This window comes from Camelus bactrianus, chromosome 17 (genome assembly GCF_048773025.1).
Source record: "Camelus bactrianus isolate YW-2024 breed Bactrian camel chromosome 17, ASM4877302v1, whole genome shotgun sequence".
Lineage (NCBI taxonomy): Eukaryota > Metazoa > Chordata > Mammalia > Artiodactyla > Camelidae > Camelus > Camelus bactrianus.
The window spans coordinates 31,359,684-31,384,916 of NC_133555.1; the positions used below are offsets into that span (position 1 = coordinate 31,359,684).

At 57.5% G+C, this 25,233-nt stretch overlaps 1 protein-coding gene and 1 long non-coding RNA gene across 4 annotated transcripts in view; both read right to left on the reverse strand.

Moving 5' to 3' along the window:
• The window catches only part of PRKCD (protein kinase C delta), a 28,632-nt gene extending 13,822 nt beyond the window's left edge, over positions 1-14,810 (reverse strand). Inside the window, exons 1-2 of one of the 3 annotated variants that reach the window (XM_074344666.1) lie at positions 14,554-14,691; positions 11,195-11,303 (exon numbers count right to left, since the gene is read on the reverse strand). The gene's annotated coding sequence lies outside the window, so the exon portion shown is untranslated. Of the gene's footprint in view, positions 1-1,722; positions 1,744-11,194; positions 11,304-14,553 lie in introns of those variants that run through there. The other 2 variants (XM_074344667.1, XM_074344665.1) reach the window with 2 other exon arrangements.
• A 671-nt stretch (positions 14,811-15,481) lies between these two features.
• Positions 15,482-19,462, reverse strand: LOC123612569 (uncharacterized). Its single transcript, XR_006719856.2, has 3 exons — positions 19,190-19,462; positions 16,543-16,718; positions 15,482-15,796 (listed from the first exon to the last, which is right to left on the reverse strand). It is a non-coding gene; the product is annotated as an uncharacterized LOC123612569 (long non-coding RNA).
• Positions 19,463-25,233: the final 5,771 nt, after the last annotated feature.

Below are 25,233 nucleotides of genomic sequence, written 5' to 3' on the forward strand. Positions count from 1 at the left end.
AGGAAACACTGACCTCAGCCTGAAGCCCAGCCTAGTAGCCTGGCCAGTCCTCTGAGGCCAACAGCCAGAGTAGAGGGGAGGGATCAGGCGGGACAGACTCCACCATGACCCCTGCCCAGGCCTGGCTCTTACTCGGAGGGAGTGAGAGCGGATGTGTGAGCTCACGTCTGGGCCCAGGCACCCAAGCCTTCAGCTGGAGACCAGCCAGGCCAGGGAGGGAAAGCCAGCTGTGGGCAGCTGCTGTCTCGTCCGTGGGCCCAAGCAGGCATGAGTGTGGAAGCTGGTGCATGTGGTGCGGATGCATGTGGATGTGACTGCACACCAATGGAGATAGGTGCCTGTGAGGACGTGTGGATGGGTGGCAGGTAGTGGGCACTCAATCAGCGCTAAAGCGGAGAGGGAGCTGCATGGGCCTGGCCGGGAGTGTGCATAGGAGTATGGGGGAATGTGCTATACACCCAGCAAAAGGGCATCATGTCTTTCCTGCCACTCTGCCTGACCTGGGGGTCTAGAATGATCAGCAGGGCCCCTGCACGAGCACACACTTGCCACATGTCTGCACCCACATTCCAAGGGCCTGGTCCCAGCAGATGTGGCTCAGCCTCATGCTTCCCAACAAGATAACCTCGAGACCCAGGTGGGGCAATGACGGACTTCCTGAGTATCTCAAAGGAAGAGGTCGAGCAGGCAGGCAGGCAGGGACAAAGGTGGAGCAGCTGTGCTGCAGGGGTCTGGGCTCCTGGGGGAGATGGGGTCAGGGCAGCCCCAAGTAACAAAATGATGGTCAAGCTTCCTGGGTGCAAGACCCTGATACCCACACCGCCTTGGCTGTGGGACTCTGCAGGTCACTTGGCTTGAGCCTCGGTCACCTCCATCTTCCAGATGAGGAATGGTCCCTTGGTGCAGGGCTGCCATGATGATGGAACTTGTGTAGGACAAGAACCAACACCAACCCCACAGGCCTCGGTGGGGGGTCTTCTTACAGCTATCACCCCTTCTTGCTAGCAGCACCCTTCTTTCACCCATACACCTCCCTTCACAGTTTACAAAGTACACTCACATCCCCATCACATCCACTCCACGTCCCAAGAGCCTGGGGAGGCGGTGCTGATAACTGACCCCATGCCTCAGATAGGGAAACCAGGTTCCCAGGAACAGAGCTGCTCATCCTGGAGCAGCGGGTGTGCTCAATGCCTGCCGGCCAGCTCTTCCTCACCACCTCCCGCTGGGGCTCAGTCCAGGTGACCCACAGGCTCCAGGTCACCCAGAAGGTGTCCATGGGACCGCCCGGGGCTGCACAGTGGAGACAGGGTCACCAACCTGCCCTCCAGCTCTCTATAGGCACACTCAGAGCAGCTGCTGCTCACAGTCAGTTAGAAGCCACCAGAGGGAAAACCACAACCACAGCAGACCCAGCCCTGGCCCCAAACCTGCACAGACAGGCCACAGCGCCATGAGGAAAGGGACACATGGGCGGCTCTGGGGCTACTTGACAAAACACTAGGGTTAGGTCACTAGCCCCAACTACCCAGGCCTAAGCCTAGAGCATGGGCCCTGGCCAGATTCTACCACCTCCTCCACACCAACTGCACTGCCCAGACCCCCGGAGGGAAAAAGACACTGTGAGGCATCTTCATCCCTCACCACATGACCCTGGGGGAGGTCCTGGGACCCTGCACACTAGGTCCCCCCTGCACAGAGGAGCCAGAGTCACCCACCTACCTTGTAGAGCATCTAAACACCGGCGGGAAGGCCAGGGGGTGGAGTGAGCACAAAAGTGAGGTGGGCCAACTATTTATAGCCCCCATGCAAATTGGCTCAGGCCCATAGGCCGCAAAGGAAGGCCACTGGCTCAACCTCGTCACCACTCTGCAGGGCCATGGAGGTGGCAGGGGCTGGACCCCACACAGGCCTCCAGGGGACCAGCTCCTTGGAACCAGCTGAGGCCAGCCAGGCCTTTCCCAGCTGCCTGTGGGCTTCTGGTCTCTACTCCCTTCCTTCTCCAGCCTACAGCAGAGGCAGCCCCATGAAGCAGAGAGCACCAGACTTAAAGTCAAAGGGCCTGAGTGTGAATCTCAGTGCCTTCACTTATAAGAAGGATTGTCCTTCTCTGACGCCAACACGCACCAGACTAAGCTTGTTATGGCATTAACTCACTTTATTCCTGTGCAGGCCCCAGAGGTGAGTGTTTTACTGATGAAGAAACAGGCTCAGAGAGGCTAAATGACTTGCCCAAGATCACACAGCCAGTAAGTGGTAAAAGGATCTGAATCTGGGCCTGCCTGATGTGGCAGCCCACGTTCTTTCTGGTTTACCATGTCAGGAAGAAGAGACGAAGGGCAAGAGGGGGCAGAGGCAGAGACAGATAAATGTGCCAGGAGCAATACACACAAACACAACCAGGAGAACAGAGAAAACAAGGAAAGGAGTGAAGGGACCAGGAGACAGTTTCCCTGTGCTTGACCAGAGTCCATCCCCACCAACCTCCTTCAGGCTGGTCCTAGACCTGACCTTGGGGACTCCCCTCCTCCCAACTACTGTACAAAGAGGGTGGTACAGACCCTGAACTGCTACTTTCCCTCCTGTCCCAGCCGCTTGGGCCAGACTACAGTTCTCAAAACCTGGGGAACATCTGGCTGGATCCCAGCCCTTGGGGATGAGGACTCGCTGGCCCTGTTACCCACTGTGCCCAAGAACAGCAGCCTAGGGAAAAGGAAAGGCAGGGCCAGGCCGGGTGGGATCAGGCGGGCTTCTTCCTCCAGGCAGTAGAAACCTGCTCCTAGCCAGTCCAGGGTAGTGGGCAAGGCCGATCTCGAGGTGACCAGAATGACTGCACCAGTTGAAGCTCATGGTGCAGAGGACAAGTGTGCACGTGACACATCCACGTGTGTGTGTGTCCCAGTAAAGCAGGGTGGGGAGGCATGGCCTGGGGGGCGCCATCAGGAATAAGAACGCATTTTCTCGTTTTTCTACAACAATCACATGTAACTTGTTTGATAACAATTTTGTTAGAGGTAAAAATAAAACCCATCAAGCCAAAATGTCTCCCAAAAGGTAGGCCTTCAGAAACGGACATGCCCAGCCCCTCTCTGTACACAGGGGAAACCAAGGACAGGGCCCTGCAATGAGGGTCCCCAGCCCCTTTATCCGGCCTGGTCCCCTGAACCCCAGCCCTTCCCTGGCATTTGATTCTGTCTTACAGGCCACTGGGGGATGACTGCTGGACACAGGAGCAAAGTGGGGCCCAAGAAGAGAGGCCTTGGCCAGGCTCTTGGGGAGAGCGTGAGAATGGGGAGGGAGGCTCCCTCAGAAAGCCTGCCAGGTCTGCCTGTAAAACAAGAGGCAGCAAGCTGAGGTCAAGCAAAGCAAGGGTGAGTAGGATTAGCCGAGGCCCTCAGGGTCTGGGGTCTGGCTCCCTTAAAAAGACCACTGAAGAGTGGGGGACGCACCCCTCCCTTGCAACCCTCTCCCACACACACCTGCCCAGCCCCGGGCTGGCCTCTGCCTTCTGCCCACGGAAGGTGCCACCTGCTGCCAGTCAAGGGTGGTGGTGGTGGCAGCAGAGCAAAGTAGGGCGGTGTGGACCTAGGCCCTCTAGGGATGCAGACACCACCTAGAGAGAACTCAAGGTCCAGCCCATATCGGTCTTCAGAGATGAACAGAAGGATGAGGAAACACGGAGGCCCAGGCAGTGAGACGGAAGGACAGTGAGAGGCAGCGTGATCAGCAGGAGGGAGCAGGACTAGCCCTGGCAGGGTTGCAACAGGGCAAGGGGGCTGGGCATGGCAGAAGCTGCCGGGCTGGGCAGGCAAGCGGGCGGCAGCTCAGCTGTGAGGATGGCTTCCCCAGATGGCCTTGCCAGACAGAAGCAAGTCAGCGAGGCCACGGGGGTTTCACAACCCAGGAAATAGGCTCAGCAAGAAAAGCAGGAGGTAGGGGAGGGGAAGGGCTAGAAAGACCCTTCCAAGGCCTTCCCCCAGGGCCTGTGCCACAGCCCTCGTGTCCTGGGAGGAGGACCAGCCACGGTCTCACGTCATGACCAAGTCTCAGCACAGGGGATGCTCCCCACACCTGCTTTCCCCTAGCTGAGACTGCCTTCTCACCCTCTCCCTTGCCACACACAGACCCTCCCCTTCCCCAGTGACCCCTTCTACACGTCACCACTCTTGGTCTCTCCCCCTCCATTCTCCTTCCAGTCTTCTCATAGCTTGGAACCTCCTGGGCTCCCACTGCCCTTGGAGAAAGCCCATATGTTAGCCTGGCCCTGGCCTGCACACCACCTCAGATCTCACCCCTGGCTACCCTGTGAACATGTGCCTCACTTTCCAGGCTCCCTGCTTTTGCACATGCTGGTCCCTCAGCCAGAATGTCCTCCTGAGCTCCTGCATATCCTTACAGATGGCTCTAAAGTCCAGCCAGAGAGGATCCTTCCCCACTTGCCAGAAAGCCAGATGCTCCTCCAACTCACGTGCCTCTGCCAGTAATCTGTGCAGGTGTCTGGGATCATGCTCACACGGAGGACCTGGGTATCTCTGCTTGTAGCTCAGCCTTCTCAGCCCCGGCCACACATCTGACTGTCCTGGGGACATTCAAAAATTCCACTGCTGGCCGATCTGGCCCACTGGAATCCAATGAGAATCAGAGGTGAGGCCCGGGCAGCAGAATTGAAACTTTTGCTTTTGCCATACACTCAGAACCAATAAAAGACCTAGCCCCTCCCCCAGGAAAATCCATGCCTGTGATGACATGATTCCGCACATGATAGGGTGGGGGCTGTAGGTCTCAAAGGCCCAGCCTGGCCTCAAGTGGCCCCTAGCCTCATCCAGCCCAGCCAGTGGGCATCACAGTTAAAAGACATACCAGGTCCATGGAACTCACAGCCCAATGGGGGACAGTCACTAAACACGTAATTACAAAGGAGGACATGACCACCACTTGGGCGTGAGCAGAATGGGGGCTGGAAGGGCCTGTCGGCTGGGAGTGTCAGAAAGGGCTTCAATCTGAGAGATGCCCAGGAGTGCCATGGTCCCACTGGGCCAGAAGGTCTGGAAGGGTCTGAGGGGCAGGTTGGGACCTTGGCTGTCACTGGCTCACGCTCATCTCTGCTAGCACATGTGTGGTGTAGAACTTCCCTGGGGACACAGTCCATACCAGGCACAGGCTTGAGTCATTCAGCTGGCCCTAGTATGGGGGAAGCCCTGGGCTCAGCCAGAAGGAAGACTCCAGGTACCCCAAAGGGAGGAACAAGAGCCCCTTCATGGCAAGACTGAGGACAAGGGGGCCTCTGTGAGAAGCATGGGGCGGGGGGACTTCAAGGCCTTCCCCAGAATAACCACACATGTGTGCACACATGGGCACACCCACCAACCCAAACACACAGTGACACGTGGGGAGCCCTGCTTGCAGTTGGAGACAAACACACAGCTGTAACCACAGGCACACACACTCCTGTAACAACTCAGAGACATACACTGAGAAACACACCCCTGCTCACTGGCTCTTGCCTGCTGACAGACATCCAGGCCCACACAGATCACACAAGACATCCACACCCACATGCATTCACCAGCACAGAGAGATCTGTGTGCATACAGGGAGCTGCGAGCACATAATGTACGAACAGGCGCAGAGACACTCCAGGCAGGCACCAAGATAAACTCACAAGCCTGGAAGAACCCACACGTGCCTGACTAGGGTCTGGCACCAGAAAGTCCAAATGTAGCTTTTTCTACTGCAACCCCTGGGGCACAATGGCAGAGGAGGGAAGGGCAGCTGGGCATTGGGCAGCTGGGCCTCCTCACTGAGGCAGGTGGAACAAGTCCCTCCTGGCCCAGGGCAAAGTCCAAAGTGCACAAGGGAAGGAGTGGGCCAGTCAGGCTCACCGTTGGGCGGCCTCCCCATCTGCAGGGAAGTCAGCGGAGGCTGAGGCTGGGGCCGGGGGTCAAAGGTGCAGTCACAGGAGGCACACACGAGGAGGGGAGGGCTCACACCTGTGCAGGTGGAGCAGCCACACGTGCACCCCACACAGGACATCCACTTAGCTCCAGACTTATTGGGCAGAACCTGACAAAGAGGATGGGTAATTCACCCAAAGCCATCAAGCCAGTGGGGCAGCCCCCAGAGGGGCAGAAAGGGACACTCTGGTTCCAGCCCCAGAACTGCTCCTCTGGCCTCCAGTAGGACAAGGGCATGTGCTTGGGGGAGGGGACGGCTCCTCCACCAATCCCCACAGAAATGAGTCCCAAGTCCACTCCTCAGCCCTCTCTCTGGGCCTCACATCCTAGAGTCCCTGTGACTTTCCTAATTGCCAACAACAGCCTTTGTGTTTGGGAAGAGGAGAGATGGTCACCTGAGGCCCAGATGATGCCTCCCCACTTTAGGATCAGGAGAGAGCTGGAGAGAGGCAGGACCGTGGTGTGCCAGCCCACAGTGGGCAGTGAACAGAGGATCTGGAGAGCAGAGGCCTGGGTGTGGGCTGGACAGGTCTAGTTCAGGTCTGGCCTGTCCAGGGTGCCCTGTGAGCTTGGCCAAGGTCATCCAGTGTCATCTATAAAAGGGATGATCTTGCCCTGTCCAGGAGGCAGTGCTGAGTGCAGGACCTGGCCCCATCGTCCTTATTATCACTGTCATCCTCACACCTGACCCTCTCCCCACCTGCCCACTGCCCATTTCCAGCTGTCCTACAGTCATAGGGGCCTCCTTCCTTGGATCAGTGGTTCCAAGGGCTCTCTCAAGCTGCACAGCCCTGTGATGCCCTGCTCTGGTCTGCTGCTGCAGGAAGAGACTGGGCTGGGCAAAGGCAGCCCAGGTTCACTGACAGACCCCAGGCCAACTACTGTCTTTCTTGGGGCCTCAGTTTCCTTGTCTTGACAGTGGAGACCTCTCAGCTTTCTCCAGCCCTGATACTTACAGACTTTGCAATTCTCTTCCTATCTCCCCCAGCCACAGCCCCTAGTCTCCACAGCTCACACCAAGTGGACACCTACTCTGGCCTCGGGTCTTGGTGACTGCCTACTCCACTGAGACTGTTTACCCAAAATAGCCAAAGACATGATCCAAAGCTTCCTGGGTTGTTGTGAAAACAGCAGCTCAGCCACCACAAGCCTGCCCTCCCAGGCACCTTGGCAGGGACCTCTGAGGGACAGCCAACCTAGCCCTATACCCCAGGGCCTCTCAAACTCCCCACCAAAGGCCTGCTGAACCCTCTTGTCCCCAGTCTGGGCTTTACATGATACTTCTTGCCTCTCAGGTCTCCACTTTCTCCAGAGCCTCCTGAACTCCAGGCTCATGAACCCACCTGCCACCCCAACCTCACCATGTTCTGGAGGTGCTCTAACATGTCCAAACCAGGCCTACTGATGTTCCCCACACAAGTGCCCCTCACCTCCTAGCTGCCCCAGCACTCAGGCCAGACACCTGGGGGTTGTCTTCATCCTCCCCCCATCTTCCCCACACAGCAATGCTATCATTTCTGCCTCCTGTCTATCCTGAAGTCCTCTCTTCTCTCCATCACTGCCCCATCCCGGCACCATCACCTTCCCCAGGCCTGCACCAGCCTGCTCACTGCCCTCCAGCCTCTGCTCTGGCCCCCACGGTCCCTCGGCCCCAGCAACTAGACAGATCTTGTCAACCTCTGCTCAAGTCCCCAGTGGTTCCCACTCCCTTCTGATGAGCCCAGACCCCTCTCCCCAGTCTTCTGACTGCACCCCACCCTGCTCCTTGGCCCTGCCACAGTGACTCCTTTCAGTTCCGTGAACAGCCGAGTTCCCTTCTGCTCAGGAGCCTCTGAGCTTGCTGTTCTGTCCTCTTGCTCCTCTCCCAAAACACACACTGGCTCTTTCTCATCTTTCAGGTCTCGATGGACACCCTGATCTGCCCATTTCACAGATGAGGCAACTGAGGCTCAAAGCAGTCCATTCCCTGGCTCAAGAGTATACAGTAAATTTGAAGGATTTGAAGCCAGATCCATCTCATGTCCACAGAGATCTTGCTCCTAACCCTTCAGGATGCCCTCACTCACACTGCTAGCCCAGGGCTCTGCCAATCTCCAGCCTCCTGGCCCCTACCCACTACACTGCCATCACTATTACTCACCACCCGAGGCCCCAAGCCTCTTGGCCCTGGATAATGAAAGCCAAAGTTCTGCTCCACCTCATTGGGCTGACCTTCTGTGTGTTCCCAGGACAGGCAGGTCCTTGCCACCAGCTGCCACATGTCAAGAATGTATATATGGATGTGGGGTGTGTTTAAGGGGGATTTCTAGCTCTCCCCACTCCTCCAGCCTCCACAGCCCCAGATGTCTGCCCCTTCCCCAGCATAAAGGCTGACTCCAGGGGTCTGAAGGGTAGACAGGCTAGCAGGAGGGCTCACCAGCCACCCCCTTACCGCCAGCCTCAGCTTCTCCAAGCCCAACGTCCCACAGGGGGCCAGAGCGGGGGAGGGGCCCAGGGGAGGCCTAGCAGGGCAGCAGGCAGCTGCAGCCTGCCTTTCCCTTCCCTGCATCCATTTGTCAGATCTATTTTTCTCCCTTTGAAAGGGAGTGAGGGGGAGAAGAGCAGGAGGGGCTGGGCTGCTGAGTGGGCACAGCTGCTCCACTGTGTAGCTCCTCTCCTCGGAGGACGCAGAACATACTGAAAATACGGAACCCTCTCCACCCTGCAGCGTCGCTGCTGGAGGCAGAATCGAGACCTGGCTTCTCAGTTGGGCTCCGCAGCCACTTGGCCCTGTGACACTGGGCTAGTGCCCAAGCCGTCAGACGATAATAACCCCATCATCAGCACCACTTGCTGTTCTTTGAACAGTTACCATGAACCCAGTGCTAAGTGCTTTATGTAACTACAGTTTCTACTCCCTAAACATGAGCAGCATGCCAGGCACTGTGTTAGCTACTTTGCACACGTTATCTGTCGTTTCCAGCACAACCCCGTAAAGATGGATGCTGTCATGGTCTCATTTGTCATAGGGCAACACTGAGGCACTAGGTGTCAAAGCCACTTGCCTAGGTTCATTCATATGGCTGCTTGGAGCTGCCAAATCCCAGAACCACTCACACACAACGGGCCATCCTTGCCAGAGCTCATGTTCTGAGCCTTGGCTTACAGCTTGGAGGAAGGGAGGAGCTCCGGTCATGGGGGCTGCAGGGGACTTTGTGGCCTCAGCGTCCCCACCCCTCTCCTTGAGTCTCTGTCAAGACCTGGCCAGCCCTGACTGTGGAAAGCCTGTTCAGTCGGCCTAATCCACTGGCCAGACACTGCTCCCCTCGGAGGCAAGGCTCAGGCAGAGCAAGCCACAGATGTAGAGCTGGTCAGTCCCATTCTAAAACCACTTCCTGGGCAGCCCAGAGGAAGTGAGCCTCCGGAAACACCTCGGACGGTCTCTCCTTGGGCCCAGGCCTTGGAAAGTGCACAGACCACCCCAGGAGAAGTACCCTGGCTGCCTCCCAGACCCCAGAGCCCAGCAACTCCACTTGCACCAGGCATGGACACTGCAGGGGACAGAGGAGCTGACAAGACCCCCGCACCCGCCTGTGCGCACCTTGGCCCCATGCCCACAGGCAGCCCACTTCCTCCTCTCTTGCAGCCACAAACGGTGCTGGCACAGCTGACAGGGTCCCTCCCCCACACTCATGCCCTCCTCTCCCCTCCAATGCCAAGCCCTGGTCAGCCCAGGGGCCTGGCCCAGATGAGCAGGATAGCTGGTGAATGCCTAGGCAGAGCCCACCTCCCAGTGTGATCCAGTCCCCTGGAGTGCCTGTGGTCACAGCCACAACTCAAACCTCACCCTCAGTGCCAGATGCAGGCTGGGCTGTGACCCTGACCAAGGACCCCCCCTTTCTGACCCAGAATGCGCACAGTGTGGTATGTGTGGGCAGGCGTCTGAGTGCATGGATGACTGGGTGAGCATCTGTGTGCGTGTTTGAGCGTGCCTGTGGGTGAGTGTGTGTGCACATGTGTGGTGCGTCTGCAGGCAGTCACGGGTCTGTGGCTATGGGTGCTGAGTGTAGCTCCGTTTCTGTATCTGTGTGTGAGCGTACATACATCTATGCTGGAAAGGTAGGTGATGTTTGAGAGCTGAAAGTAGGCTGGCTCCAAGGCTAATTAATTGAACTTCTCAGGGAATGAGGCTCTGTGGTGGGAGGGTAAGGCCCCATGACTTCACCTAGCAGAGGCCCGCAGCCAGTCAAGGATACATACCTCCTCCCCACCAGGTTCGGGGGTAGCTGATCCAGTGTAGACCCTGCCCTTGTTCAGCCCCAACTCCCACTCCAAGACTGAGGGCCCTGACCCCTTGCCTCCACTCCCCTCCCCGGAGTTAGGCTCCAGGACGCCAGCTCCACTGTCTATTCACTCTCAAGACCTGTAGGTGCCTGACCGTAGGGGTGGGAGTGAGGGGTTGATTTGAGAGGACTCCTGGGGGGAAGAACACTTTTTCCACCCTCAGCATCCCCCCAGGGCCCCCAGAATCCTGTTCACTGGACTTCAGATACTCACTGGCTAACTCTTACCTACCTATCATAATGAGGGCGGAAGGAGGCAAGTCTGGCCCCAAAGGAAGAAATTTTCAGCTTTATAAGGGGCCTGAGAGGGTGCAGACTTCCCCAGAATTCCTTAGAGACTCCCCAGCTCACCCTGAACCTGGGCTGGAGAGGCAGATTTAGAGTCTCTCCTCTGGCCCCAGAGAGGTTGGGGAAATGGGAAAACTGGGGTGCGGAAGAGAGCTTCGTTGTGCCAGAAGCTGAGAGACCTTGTTCCATTTCCCGTTCAGTGTCCAACCCCTACAGGGCCTAGGGCAAGCCTCAGTTTCCCTGCGTGATGATGAGGACAGCCTGAGGCAGAGATAAGGGGCCATAAGGGAAAAGCTGATACATCCACCCTCACCCTTGGCTCAGACACCACCTCCTCTCCAACTGACCAACTCCATGTCATCACTCCTGGCACCAAACCACTGGTGGGCCCCAGGCCTCTGAGCTCCAAGGCCAAAGCCTTCCCTGGGCCAGAGGCCAGGTCCAGGCAAGGAGCTCTCAGGGGCAGGGAAAACTGCTATCCTCTCTGGGCGCCCAGGCCCCACACCTAAACCAAGGACTCTGTGTGCCACCCCTACTCCAGTCCCAAGGCGGAAGGGGAGGAGCCCAAAGAGGAAGACCATCCCTGTACAGAGAACATCTGTCCATCTGCCTAAGGGGACCCTGTCTTACCTGGGGCTCCCAGCTCCCCTTTGCCTTTAATCCTGGCTCCTGCTGCCGCCACAGCCTCACAACAACCACCAGGAGAAGCAGGCCTCACTTGGGCAGGTTCCCAGCACACCTGCAGGAACAAGAGAAAACAGCTGAGCCGGGAGGCGCCACCAAACAGGCTCTCCCCATCAGTCAGCCCCAGCACGGCTGACACAGGCCAGGCTCAACCTCACCTGGCTCTGGGACCTTGATCTCTTTGGATATGGCTTTCTCTTTTGTGAAATGAAGTGTTGGGCCCAACTTTTCCAGGGCACCAGCTATGTGTCCACTCCATGCTAGGGGTCAGAACACTATGTCTTAGCCCTGGGAGCATTTCTGCACTACAGACACAGCAAGAGAGCTGTCCCTAATCCTTCTGTCTTTAAGAGCCTGCCCTGTGGGCTTGGAGACCGAGGGTGCAATGAGGTACCACCACTTTCTGGCCCAGGGCAATTCCTCTGAGCCTCAGCTGAGACAAACATCTCATCTTTAAATTGGGGAGAATACATCTCCCCAGGTGGTTCGGAGGCTCCAGTGAGGAGGTGTGGCAGTTGCTGTGCTGAACTCCCACTGGGAGTGCCAAATGAATAATGACACTTTTTTACTTCTTGTTTTGCACCTTCTAGTTCAGGTGATTCACACATTACTGCCCATTTTACAGCTAAAACACCAGAGGCCCAGACAAGTCCTAAAAGGAAAGAACAGCAAAGGCAGCAAGGTGCCTTGGGTCTCCTGGCTGAAAGACCTGAGCACTTTCTCTGCAGGCCACGCCAGGCCTCCACAAAGACTCTCATCCCCAAATGTGAGGCCCTCCTCAGCTGAAGACCCCCATCACCATTCTCTGGAGGCTGAGGCATCCTTAAGCTTTATCTTTTTGTCTGCACTTTAAGTTATTCTCATTTTAATTTAAACTTCAATTAGCTGCACCAGCAAAATGGTGTCAGTGCCCTGCAGTCACAACTCCAAATTACCCCCACCACTCTCTCCCCATCTCTGCTACTGAGATTGGGCGGGGAGTGTGTCATGTGGGCTCAACAAGGCTGGATGTTGGCAGGGGTCTCTGTCAGCTGCCTTCCCTTTCAGGCAGGAAACTGGGTTGGGACTATCTGGCCTTTTATTAGCTCCAGCTCCCAGGAGGATGGGGACTATACAGTTTGGGGGGAGGTGAGTGGTCACCAAATGAGACTTATCATGTGCTGAGCATTCACTATGGGCCAAGGCTATGCTAAAGGACTTTTGACACAGGACTCACAGCTTTCTCCATTTTACAGATAAGGAAACAGCCATAGAGAAGCTAGCTCCCGTCTCTTGCTCTTAAAAGGCACGGGGAGTATTTGAGCCCAAACCCTTCTCAGCCCAGAGCTCTAGGTCTTGGTCACAACACTGCAAAGCCCAAGACTTGCCCTCAGGTGTCTGTGAACTTGGGGGAGTGGAGGAGGGTCAGAGATGAGGCCTTTCCAGTCTCCCCAGGAGTCAAGGATGGGCTTGAGCATGCTGTTGCCTCCCACATGCTCACACACACATACACACTGGGCCATCACCTTCCCTCCCAGCACTGCCACCCCAGGGCGCAGGCACCACACACCTTGTTGCATCTCCTTCTGCTACTGACACCCACGCCCAAGCATTCTCGGTTCCCCACAATCACAATGACTCCCCAAGCACACAACCTCAGTTTCATACAGTCAGACCGTGATTCTCCCACCAGTCATACCCTCAGTCTTGCCCCCAGTCACACACTTGTCACACCCCAGATCCCTCATACTACCCTTCAGCCAGGTACAGCTGTCCAAATACCTCCACATCACACACATGCGCGCACACACACACACACACACACACACACAAACTGCCCTCTACCGGCCAGCCCACCACACCCCAGTTCAGTCCACAGCAGGAAGGAGGAAGCCCAAGGGACCAGTGCCCTCCCTCAGTGACCAGGTCAGCCCAGTCACAGCAGCTCAGTGGTAGAAAGAGAGGAAGAACATGTAAGTCCACACACAAACACACACTCATACAGACACACATGAGCCTAGTGGGCTGACACTAATACTGTGGGCTTCCACAATTAACAGTCTAAATGTACTCATGGCCAGTGGGTCACCATTACACACCCAGTGTGCAACACAGGACCCTCCAGGCACACAGGGACACACATACACCCCTCAACACATAGAGGGGAATCTGGTGACAAAGAACACAGTACACACATAGCTCCAAAGGGCACACAGAGACTCAGGACACCCACACAGAGATACACACACACACACAAAGAGGCAACTCACACATATTTAAAAAGACACACAGGGGCAAATCCCAGAAACAATGACAAAGAACACACAGGGAGATAGATACACAATGTATCTACATGGGGCAACTCAGCACAAGACAGGGTCCACGGATATAGGGTAGGGGCCAGAGGAGAAAGGGACGTCCCCCAACTTATACCAGATCTTTCTGACCAAGTTTAAGTCGGGGGCTCAGTAGGGCTCTCCCCTCCCTGACAAGGACAAACAGGGGGGTGGGGAAGTGAGGCAGTTCTGACGGTGCCTACCTCCTGCCTCTTCAACCCTGCTTTCCTCCACCCCCTCCCCTCTCCTGGCTGGGCCCCCACAGGGGTGGCATCTGGATTGGGAAGGGGCTACCGGAGGAGGGGGCTCAAAGAGGCATAGGCGCGGGACGGGAAGAGGGGGATGGTGGAGACTAGAGCCACGCCCAGCCCGGAGATAGATGGGGGAAAAGACTAAGAGGCTGAAAGAAAAGAGGGAGCGAGGAGGAGGCGCCGCTCCGGCTGGGCCAGGCAGGGTCTCAGGGGCGGGAGGCGAGGCCCGGCGGGAAGCGTGGCCTCAATCCCGCGGTAGAAAAGAAGAGGCGGCAGGACAGGCAGGGGGCGGCGAGCGTGGGCCCGGAGTGCCGCTCCAGGGGGACGGGATCTAAGGGACGGCAGGAGATGGGGGTAGGGTGATGGGGCGCTAGCGGGGCGAAAGACAGACGGACGGGGACTAAGGAGAGGCGGACGGGGGAACACAGGGGGTGGGGACGGAGGGCCCCAGAGGTTCGGAAAGGACAGGCGGACCCTCGGAGCGCTGAGGACATAGGCGGGTGGAGATGGGCCAGGGACAGACGGGAGAGAGGCCCTAGGCCCCTACCGCTGGACAGAGAGACGGACAGACTGACGCGGGGCACCGAGGCACCGGCGGGTCTCGGAGCGCGGCGGGACTTTCGCCGGCCGCGGCTCAGCTTCTCAGTTTCGGAAACGGGAACCGGAGCGGGAGGGGAAGGGAGGGGTGGCGCTCCCTCGGGACTGCCCGATCCCACGTCTGGGCCCGGCCCTCACTCACCTCCGGGCGCCGGGCCAGGCGCCAGGGGTCGCGGCGGCTGAGGGCCGGCTCCCTGCGTGGCTCCCGGGAGCGGGCGCGGATGGGGGTCGGTGCGCGCCCGATCGGGACGGGCCCGGAGGTCGGCGAGTTACCACCCGAGCCTCGGCGCGGCGGGCAGACGCCGAGGGTCGCTCAAGGGATTCCCGGGCCACCGCCTCCCGCTCCCGCGCAGAGGCACACGGAAGTGCAAGGGGGCGGGGCGGGGCGACCTCACCCAGGTGCCGGCCCGACCGCCGCCCCGCCCCGTCCTGGGCCCGCCCCCTATGAGGCCCCGCCTCCGCCAGCCGCTCCCCCGGGGTCCTGAGGCTCAGCTTCTCCTGGCAGGCGACTTAGAGTCTGGGCCTCTTCGCCCGCCCCAGCACACCTCGCCCCCGCCCGCCATTAGGGCACATAGAAGCCCTCGAAAGGGGCCTCAGTTTACAGAGGACGCTGAGATCCGGGAGGCTCTCTCCCAACCCCACGCCCCGCACACCGAGCCGGAGAGACGTCGGCGGGGGTTCCCCAGCTCCCAGCGCTGGCGCCCGGGACTCCCCGCCCGCCAGCTGGCCCGCCCGCCTCGCCCGGCCCTCGCTCTTCTCTTCCTGTTGGCTGGAGTGCGGACGCAGCCCGGCTTGGTGCCCGCAGCCAGGCCAGCTGGTCCCGGCTCGCCCCGACAGACGAGTGGGAACACTCCAGGGCGAGATGCTCTAGCTGGCCCACCGCTGCTGGTCAAACGATTCTGGAGTAGCCCCTACCCAGATCCACAAGTATTCCTCTCTCCTGCCCCGCCTTTCAGAGTTCCCCATCGCCCCTGGGAGGCTCCTGAGCTTCCTTTCCAGACTTAGAACTGGGTTGTCTGGTATAACTCATTAATTGATTCATTCATTTATTCACCAAGTAGCCTCTGGACTTCAAATCTGGGGATAGAGTAAGGCCCAGGGAGTACATTCCCTTGCCCCCAAGCTCAGAAAAATCAAGCCAATGACTCCATACTTCAAAAAATGTCACTTTCCGTAGGCAAAGAAGAGGGTTCCAGGTCCCTAGCCTCCAGGGGGACCACCTAGAGGTGATGAGGACTGTCTGAATAGCTCTTCCCAGCTGAGACCTGCTTGATGAAAATGGGGGGCAATCCTCAAGGAGGCCTGAGCTGATAAAGGGGGCCATGGCCAGGACTTCATTCTTCTCAAGGAGCAGGTGGTGACAGCTGTTACGATGGCGTGGGCTCCTGAGAGGAATGGATGGGAAAGAGTGGCTGCAGAAGGGAGGGGCTGGATAGGGGCAGAGGGGCTCTCATGTTGTCCAGGTGGGAGGACCCTAGGTTGGGGAAGATGGGTGGGGAGAAGGGGCCAGACCAGGTGGGTTACAGGGCTGCAGGAGTCGGGGGACAGGGTGTCCACTGAGACCTCCAGGGTTGGAGAGCCTTGGTTGAGATATGGATTCTGAAATTGTTTTAAATGTTTGTGTGTGGAGTGGTAGGTGTCTGGGCTGAAAAAATAAAAAAAATGACAATGATTCTTCCCAGCACATGGAGGGTAGGGGGAGTGGCCTGCTACCCTACATTTCAGAAGGAGGATCTAATTTGAAAATTGGCTAATGTCTAGGTTCCCAGCCCTGATGCCTGTCCCCTACCCCATTGGGGTAGGCTCTTTCGACCAAGATGGACCCTTCTGGTCACACTGGACTACCATTTGGGAAATAGGTCTTATGCCTTACTCCTTACAACCAGGCTTTTGTACACACTGTTCCCTGGTCTTGAATGCCATCTCCCACCCATCCCTATATCTCTACCTGTCTTGGTTGTGTCCATTCAAATGCCTGTCCTCCCTGACGCCCAGCTGTGAATCCCTGGCACTTCCCTGAGCTGTGAGACTCTATTCATTAGTGTGTTTTGTGTCCTAGTCCCCATGGCTTCCCTGGGGTTGGGCTGGAGGGAAGGGTGAGCAAGATAAACTTCAAGTGACCTTTGCTTACCTGTGATCAAATTTCCTTTCTGGCTTCTCCATCCAGGACCATAGTGGCCAACCCATCCTCTCCTTCTATATTCACAATAGGCCCAGCTTGTGCCAGGGACCACCAGAGGGAGGGCTGCCCCTTTGCGAGCTCCAAGTCCAGCCACCAGAACTTTGCTCCCACACCCTGAGGTTCACCTTGAAAAATGGAAAACAATAATGGCTGTCACTGATAGAGCTTCCTCAGTGCCAGGCCCTGTGCTGGGTAGTTGATGTGTGCAATCTGATCAGTCCTCAAGACCCCTTAAGGTGAAGGCCACTGTTAGTGCCACTTTTGGTGATGAGCAAACTTGAGTCTTAAAGAGAGGTGCCCAAGGAGACACAGCTAGTAAACAGCAGAGGTGGGATTCAAACCAAGGTCAGCCTGGCTCCAAAGCCCATGTTTTACATCAGGGGTTCTGATTCTCAGAACTACTGACCTTTGGGTCAGATAATTCTTTGTTGTGGGGGCTGTTCTGTGCAGCATCCCTGGCAGGCCAGTAGTACTCCCCTCCCTCAAGTTGTGACAGATCAAAATGTCTCCAGACACTGCCAAATGTCACCTGAGGGGCAAAATTACACCTTGTTGAGAACCACTTGCTTTAGAGGGGGCTGGTGTTGCAGGAGGAAGAAGAACTTAAAGTAGACACCAGGAAGCATCTTCCTGGCCCCCAGGATTATGTAGACTCATGAGCTCAAGAGCTACAAGTGCACACTGGCCTCAGCCAGTTTTTCTCCTCTGGAGACTCCAAAGGGGAGCAAGATGTACTCAGAGAGAGGCAGAGAGGCTGAGGCTGTGCAGGCCACACTGTGGCAAAAGAAGAGAAGGGATGCGGGTGGGCTTCCCTCCAGAGACAGGCCCTGGGACCAGGGGCTTCAGGGAGAACAGGCTTATGTAGGGTCCAGGGAATCCAGGCCAAGCTTGGCTGGAGTCACTCTGAGTGTTGGAATTGCCCTTTGGTGCCACATTGTGTGGGCCAGGCCATGGTCCAGATGAGCTTGCTTCTGTGCACCCACAACCTGACTGGTACTGACCTTAGAAGGGCCTGCTGAGGCATGGGAGTAAGCCTTGGCTGTGTCACGTGCTAACAGTATGACCCTGGGCAGGTGACCACACCGCTCTGATCCTGAGTTCTCACCTGTGAAATGGGCTGATGACAGACCCATGCCAGGAGCTAAGTGTTGGGTGAGATGATGTGTGTGGCGCCTCAGCCAGGATGGACACCTGGCAAGCCTCAGTTCACATTAGCCAGGGGCACAGGTAAGGTTACTTTGCTAAGTCACAGGCTGCAGCCTTGGAAGAGCCTTCCATAGCATCTCATGGCATGGGTCATAAATCCCTAGGCAGGGCTGGGTCCACAGCAGCCACCAGAAGTGATACCTTCCCTTCTTCCCTTTCAAGGTTTTTAGCCAAGGAAACAGGTCCATCAGAGGTAGTGCTGAGCAGTGTCCAGACTCCTGCCCTCAGCAGCCACCCAGGGCTGTCCCCCTGCAGGCTCCCTGGAGGGTTGGTCCAGCCTGACCCCTGCAGCCCCTACCCTACCCAGAGTCCATGAACTCTGGGGGCCCTCAGACCCCTCCACAGGAAATCCAGGACTCAGCCAAGTACCCTGGAAAAGGCCTGGACCTCCCTGTCTCTGGGGCCGCCTGTTGAGGGGACAGGATTGGTTCCTATACTTGATCCCTGCCAAGAGTTTGTCCCTGTTCTGGCTTCTTTACCTCTTGCTCCCTCTCTGTTTCTGCTTCTCTGTATTATCATCCCTGTCCCTGAAGCTTTGGCTGCCAGTACCATCCCCATCACACCTAGAGCACTGGCCTGGCCAAGGGAGAGTGGGCTCATGTTTCTGGAGCAGGAGGCCCCAGCCAGCAGAGATGGTACTCCTGGGTAACTGCTCAGGATGGCAGCGTCTAGGAGAGTCCTGTTGGGGGCGGTACAGGCGGGAAGGGCACTTGGAACATTATCCAACCTTCCGCCATGCTTCAGGTCACCAAGATGATCATGGGCAGAGATTTCAGCCTCAGGCACTGGTAAGGGGCAAGTATGGGCAGTAGCCTTGGGGCCACATGGTGGGGAAGAGCTGGCCCAGGAAACTAGAGGGTCCGGGTTTATATCCTGGCTCCCCGCTGGACCTGTGACTTAACCGTGTCTCAGATTCAATCAGTGTTGGTGTTAATTGCCAAAGAGTTGGTGAAACGGGTCTGACAGTCCACGAGTTCTGCCCTCAATACCTTTGTGTTTGGGTGAAACGAGAAATGCTTGGGGTAGACAAGGGGAAGGTGCTTTCTGGGAGTTCAGGGCATAGGGCTTTCCTGGGGCTCTCACAAGGCAGGCAGCCCCTGGACTGCCCCAGTTCTGCACTGACCACCGCACAGCCCTTGTCCTGAGTCCCCTTTTCCAGCTCCTCTACACCTTGGTCCCTCAAAGGGCACGGATGGGCACTGGTGTTGTCAGAGGCAGTCACAGAGTAACAAGGATCCCCTTGCACAGAGACCCAGGGGACCCCCTAGCTCTCCAACACCACCTCTACCTCCTCCATTACCCGCCCTCAGCAGCACCCCCTCTGCGAAGATCTGCCAGGTCCCACACTAGGCTCTGACACCTGGGGAGTCGGAGGGGCTCAGTCACTCACAGGGCGGGAAGGGCCGCGGGCCTCACCAGCTCCCTCGCCTCCTCGCCTGCCTCAGTCTCCCTCCACAGCTGGCAGCTCACTGAGTTCACCTAGGCCCGTGGGAAATGGAGGGGGGCGGGGAGAAAGGCGGGTAGGGGTGGCCCGGAGCTGAAGAGGGTCGGGAAGGATTGCTAGGCACACCCCTACCCCACCCCACAGTCTCACTCCGCATCCGCCGTCTCGCACACGCCCCCGCAGGCACGTCTCCCGCGCACGTCTCCTGGGAACCCTTTCCCAACCCGGGCCGGAGGCGTCCGCCCAGCCACGTGACTCAGGCCCGACTATAAAAGATCCGGCTCTATTCCCGGGTCGGGCCGCCACCTGGAGGTTGGAGTGACGCTGCCACCTGGGCCGGGGCTTTGGGCGGCGCCTTCTCGCCCTTCGCTCTGGCACCATCCAGGAAAGTCTGGGAGACTTGAGCACGCCCATTTCATGGATGGCGCAACGGAGTGCCTGTGTGTGAGTGTCGTCCACAGCACCTCAACCTGCCCCCTAGCTGGGAGGATAGGGGGAGGGATAGGGGATGAGAGATGGGGAGGGAGAGCCAGAGAAACCTGGAAAAGTAATGACATACATTGGCTGTCTGATGAAAAACAGGGCAAATAAGGAAAATAAAGACAAGTTTACAGAGAAAAGTAGAAACCTCTCCTAACTGCACGGGTAATTTCATCTCCTCAGAGAGACCTATCCTCCACACTCATTGTATTTTAGAAGTTGTCCTGTTGGAAGGCACAATCATGTCAGGCTTTCTGAGGAGGTGTAAGGAGGTGGCAGAGCATTCGGGGCTCAGGACCCTTTAATCATTTTACCTTGGGACCAGGTTAAGGTTTCCTAGGCTCCTGACCCAGACCTCATACAGGGTTTACCGACAAACTCTTGGCTGTGAGCAGGGGCAGTGAGAAGTGCCCCCAGGAGAAGTGGTTGGGCCAGTTGGACCAGCAGAACAAGGTTCCTGCACAGCCAGCACTCTCCATCTCAGGTCCTCCAGGGGTGTGAGAGGCGCTGGGGCGCCAGGACACCCTTGCCAACCCACCCACCATCCCTCCACATGGTGGTCCTCAGAGCCCCTATCTCTGTTTAGGTCATGCTTTGCTCTTGGAGTGCAGCCCCATCAAGCTCTTGGCCGTCTAACAAGGCCCCATGCAAAAAGTCCTCCTCCAGGGAGCCTTCCAGGTACCTGCCCCTAACTAATGAGGTCCTCTGCTTCCTATGAGCCCTCTCCTTAATTCTAATCTACCCCCACCCCCAGTGTCCAGTGCTTCTCCTGAGGCACTAAACACATGTGCAGAGGCTCCAGAGTAGGAAGAACTAGCATGCAGCTTCCACACTAATTGGCTGCGTGACCTTGAGCTTCAGCTCAGCCCTCTCTGAGCTTCAGTTTCCTCATTTGTAAAATCCCCAGCCCTTGGGGCTGCTCTGAGGGTGGATTAAAATGCTGAATTCAGAGGTTCCAGCCTTGTGCCCAGCACTGGAAGCAGGCAGCTGGGCTGTTCAAGTCCATCTCCCCCAGACTGTGAGCTCCCGTGGCAGAGATACGCCTCCTCCCCAGGGTCCAGCAGCCTGTAGTGGGCAGAGGCAGAAGTTGGCAGGAGAGGGGCCTCCCCAGGGAGCTGAGTCTCACCCTCAGGCTACTTGCCCACCCCACCACCTTCACATGCCTGGGCCTTGCCTCTGCCCACAGGATTATGCAGGCACGGGCTGTGACCATGTTGGCCACAGCAGCTAGGCAGGTGGCCAGGCTGCTGGGCAGGCCTGGGCAGCAGGAGTGGTGAGCCCTCGGGGCCAGAAACACAGCCAGTTCCCAGGCCAGCCCCTCAGGGCCTGTGGGCACCAAGTAGTCATCCTAGGGCAATAGAAAGAGGGGTGGAAGAAGGCTGGAATTTCTGGATGGAGATGGCATTTGGGTCAAAGTTTGGGCTATAATCTAAGCCCGCAGGTGGGGCCTACATGGGGCCCTTTACACCCTCACGGTAGGCCAGTGGGGCGAGGACTCAGGCCAGCCGAGTCCAGCTGTACCAAGTTTCCCCAGGTGGGCATGGGAACTGGAGCCTCAGCTTTGGGCACCAGGCCTGGGATCACAGGAGCTGCCAGCAGGGAGACCTGGGACCCTACCTGGGGGCCTTGCAAAGAAGATGAACTAGTTTCAACTTGGCCTCAGGTTTCACAATCTGGAAGCCTGGGAAGTTCACGCTGATGTCTGCTCTAGCTCCATCATGTTGTAGAGCAACATGCTGCTCTGTCCTGTGGGGTGGAAGGGTAGCTTCCTTCTGTGGGGGCCACTCTTTGCCTTGGGCATGTCTCTAGAGGGAAAGCAAAAACATTGAGGAGGGAACTTGGGGGAAGTGTTAGTGAATTTGAGAGCTGGGCAGAAGGGGCTGTGGTGGGAGTGTTCTGTGGAATCTGCCTTCGGGTTCTTGTGTGTGCATCCAGGTGCCGGCTGGTGTATGTGCCGGAGGAGGGGCGGGGGGGGGGACAGGGAATGGAGTAGCAGAGATGTCCAGTCTTCCCTCCTGTTCCTCAAGCTCCCTCCCTCCACACCACCCACATGAAGCCACTGGAATCTAGAGAAAGCCCCAAGGAAGCCTCCACTGTCCCCCAGGCTTTGGAGAAGGCTGGTGATGGCCAAACCACAGCCACCGTGGGGGGTGTTGTGTGGGTGTGCATGGCACAGCTGTGCTACAGGGAAGAGAAATGGACTTTCTTTCCTCAGGCAGAAGCTTTGCTCCAAGAGAGGAGGAGGGAAGAAAGGCTCCCCAGCCCCTGGGCTGGATCCAAGTGGGCCTGCACTGGGTAGCTTCCTGCCCTTCCCTTGCTGCTCACCCTCCCCACTACACAATGTCACCATCCTGGCCAGGCCCCAGGTCACTGTGGAAGCTTGTACAGGTCTTTGTCCCCTTGGTGCCTCAGTCTCCCCATTCTGAATTCTCCATTCATCTGTCCCCACTGCTACCATCCTGGCCTGGGCCGCCAGCATCTCTTGTCTGGCCACCTGCAGTCCTATTTACTCAGGACCCCACCTCCCCACCCCCCAACAATTCTTTCTTTTCACAGTAGCCACACAATCCTCCTAAAGTGTCAGGGACTTCTCACTCCCAGTCCCAAAGTGACCATGGAGCTCACAGGATGAAAGATAAAATCTGAACATGGTGATCAGGCCCAGCATGGTCTAGCCCTGCCTCCCCGGCCCCTGCCAACCCTCCAGCTCCTGTGAGAAAAACTTCTTTTACTTCCTACCAGACAACTTCCTGCACTTTCTCACCTCTGGGCCTTTGCCTATGCTCTTCCCTTTGCTTGATATACCATGCCTGGCTAACTCCTTCTCAGTCTTCAGGTGGGTCCTAGCTTAGTTACCACCTCCTCCAGGAAGCCTCTCCTAACCCCTTGTAGCAGGTTAGGTAGAGCTCAGAGATCAGAGCAGAGCGTGCCCTCTATCCCCGGGGAACATCAGCACCCAGGGATGGGGGGATAGTCCTCCCACCACCTCACCCATCCCTGCCCAGCCTACATGCCCCAGCCCAATTGTCCACCTGAGCCCTCAGGTCTCCAAGGAAGAGAGAACAGGGTGACCAGGAGGAAGTGAGAGTAGGGGACAACCAGGGGGTTTCAGGATGACTCCTGCAGCTCTGTCCCACCTGCCCTACAGGGCCTTACCTGGGAGCTGGTACCTCCAACTGTCCCCCAGTCTGCCTCCCTCAGGGCTTCTAGGACTTGGGGTGCCTGGACCCTCAGGCTCCCCCACTGATCAGGTCCCTGAGCTGAGCTGCAGCTCAGAGGGAACCCTTGTAGGAACCCGGTGGGCCCAGCATCCTGGGTCTGTCTGCTGGAAAGTAGGTATGAGATGAAGCTTCTGGAGGACGAACCACAGGGCTGGGTGGGCACACAAGGGAGTGAGTTTGTGTCAGGGTGGGGGTTGTGGCAGAATGGAGGTGGGCTCCTAGTGGGCATGCCGGAGTAGACACCTGGGCGAGCCCCACCAGGCAGGGTGATTGGCCTGTGGTGGCTCTGACTTCCTGCAGGATCCGAGCAGGCCCCTGCCCATCCCTGCAGGCCTCGACAGCTCCAGCGATACAAGAGAGGCGACAGGATGGGCCATATTAAGTAAACACTAGGGTGATGTTGGCCCCTGCCAGGGACAGGCTGAGCAGTTAAAAACAGCCTCTCGTTTAGTGCTCCAGACAGCTCCAGTTTACAGGCGAGGAAACTGAGGCTCAAAGAGGTGAGATCTTGCCCAGCAGCCACTCGGCAGGTCAGGAGGCAGGCAGGCCCCCAGGTCTGTGTGAGGCTGCAGCCTCTGGGCTTTCAGGAGGACGACCTGCTGCTTCAGAGGCGGGGGCATCTAGTAGTTATGCCTGGGCCCCGGGCTGCTGGTTTTGCCTCGCAGCTCAGCCCTCACTGGTGTGTGACCTCAGCCAGGTAGCTCAGCTTCTCGGAAACACGATGAAGGATGAAAAGAGACCCAGCCCTCGGTGGCCACAAGAATTAACTGACCCAGTGAGAGTAAGGAGAAGGACCCCTGCCTTCCCTATTCCATCTCCCCTCCTTCCCAGTATGCATGAGGACCTGGTGGGAGCATGGATGGGCATGGACCACTCTGAGGGAGGCAGGGAGCAGGTCCTGAAGCTCCACCCAGACACACTCCTCTTTACCCCTTGGCTAGGAGACTCCCTCAGGCACCAATGGTGAGCTGCCCAATTACTGTCTGATTGCCTACACCTGGGTAGAGCAAGCATTCTGACCCCATCCCACAGATGAGGACACTGATGCTCTGTCAGAATCAACTGGAGGGCAACAGAGCCAGCCCCCACCACAGCATCCATCCTTTGTCTAGGGAAGGGGCCAGGGGTCCTCTGCAGGACATGTGGACCAGCCAGGCCTTGGACTTCTACCTCAGTCTCCTCCAACACTTTTGTGGCCTGTGGGGCTGGAGCATGGGGTGCACAGAGTACCCCAGGGGTCAGTGGGAGACCTACATTCTCAGTGGCTTTGAATGCCATGCAGAGGCCTGGGCCTGCATTTGGGCCTGTGCTGAAGATCATAGGAAATGACACCTTGGAAAAGGGGTTTTCCAGGCAGAAACTGGAGCAAGAAGGTTGGGAGGACTGGCCTTCTAGGCAGAGGACAGGGCAAAGACCTGGAGGCAGGCATGACGGCAACAGGCACCTTAAAATGAGTGGAGGAGTGCAGTATGGGCTTCGTCATTCGTGTTAGTGACGCCTGGCTCTGTGGGGCAGGTAGGGCGGAGACAGGAGTGCCCTGCCCGGGGCTGGTGATGCAGGTGCAGGGGTGGAGACACCGAGCTGAGGGAGACCTCCACCTGCCCGCATGCCCAGCTTCAGCTTCCCTCCCCCTTTTCAGTGCCCAAGGCTGATTACAGCCTGCTCCCTGAGCACAGGGTTTGTCCACATGGAAGGGCATACATGGGTGTGAATCTAGAGACATTTCTCCAATCTTTGCCCTTCTGACTTTTGCTCTGTGAGCTCAGCGGCACAGCACTGAAGGGTGAGCTGCTAGGACTCCAACCAGCAGACTCGGGGGGGAGGGTGTAGGTGTTAGTGTAGGGGGCTCCTAGGCCACCTGGAGCACCCTTCCTTTCCTTCAGCATCAGTTCTAGACCCTTTGCCTGTGGGTCTCTAGGCTCCGTGGTGCAATCATTCTGGCACGTGACCTTCTTGGGGCCGGTAGGGATGAGCTTTAGACGCTGTATGTCTTTGTTCCTTCCCTAGCTGCAGGGTCACACCTCCTTGAGGGCCATGTCCCCTCCTCCCAATACCCACCCCTGCCATGCCACCACACACATGGCCAGCACTTTGCGAGGGTCAGGTACACCGTAGGCACTTAGTGAAGATCAGCCTTCCCAGGGTGGCACCCCGTGCTCAATGGCAGTGCTCAGTGCCATCTGTTCATTGCATGTTTGTTGGTTTCCTCTGTGCCCTGAGCCTCTACGTAGCAAAGGGCCAGGGAGCGCCAGCACCCAGGAAGTCAGGCTGCAGGGTTGGCCTGAGTCT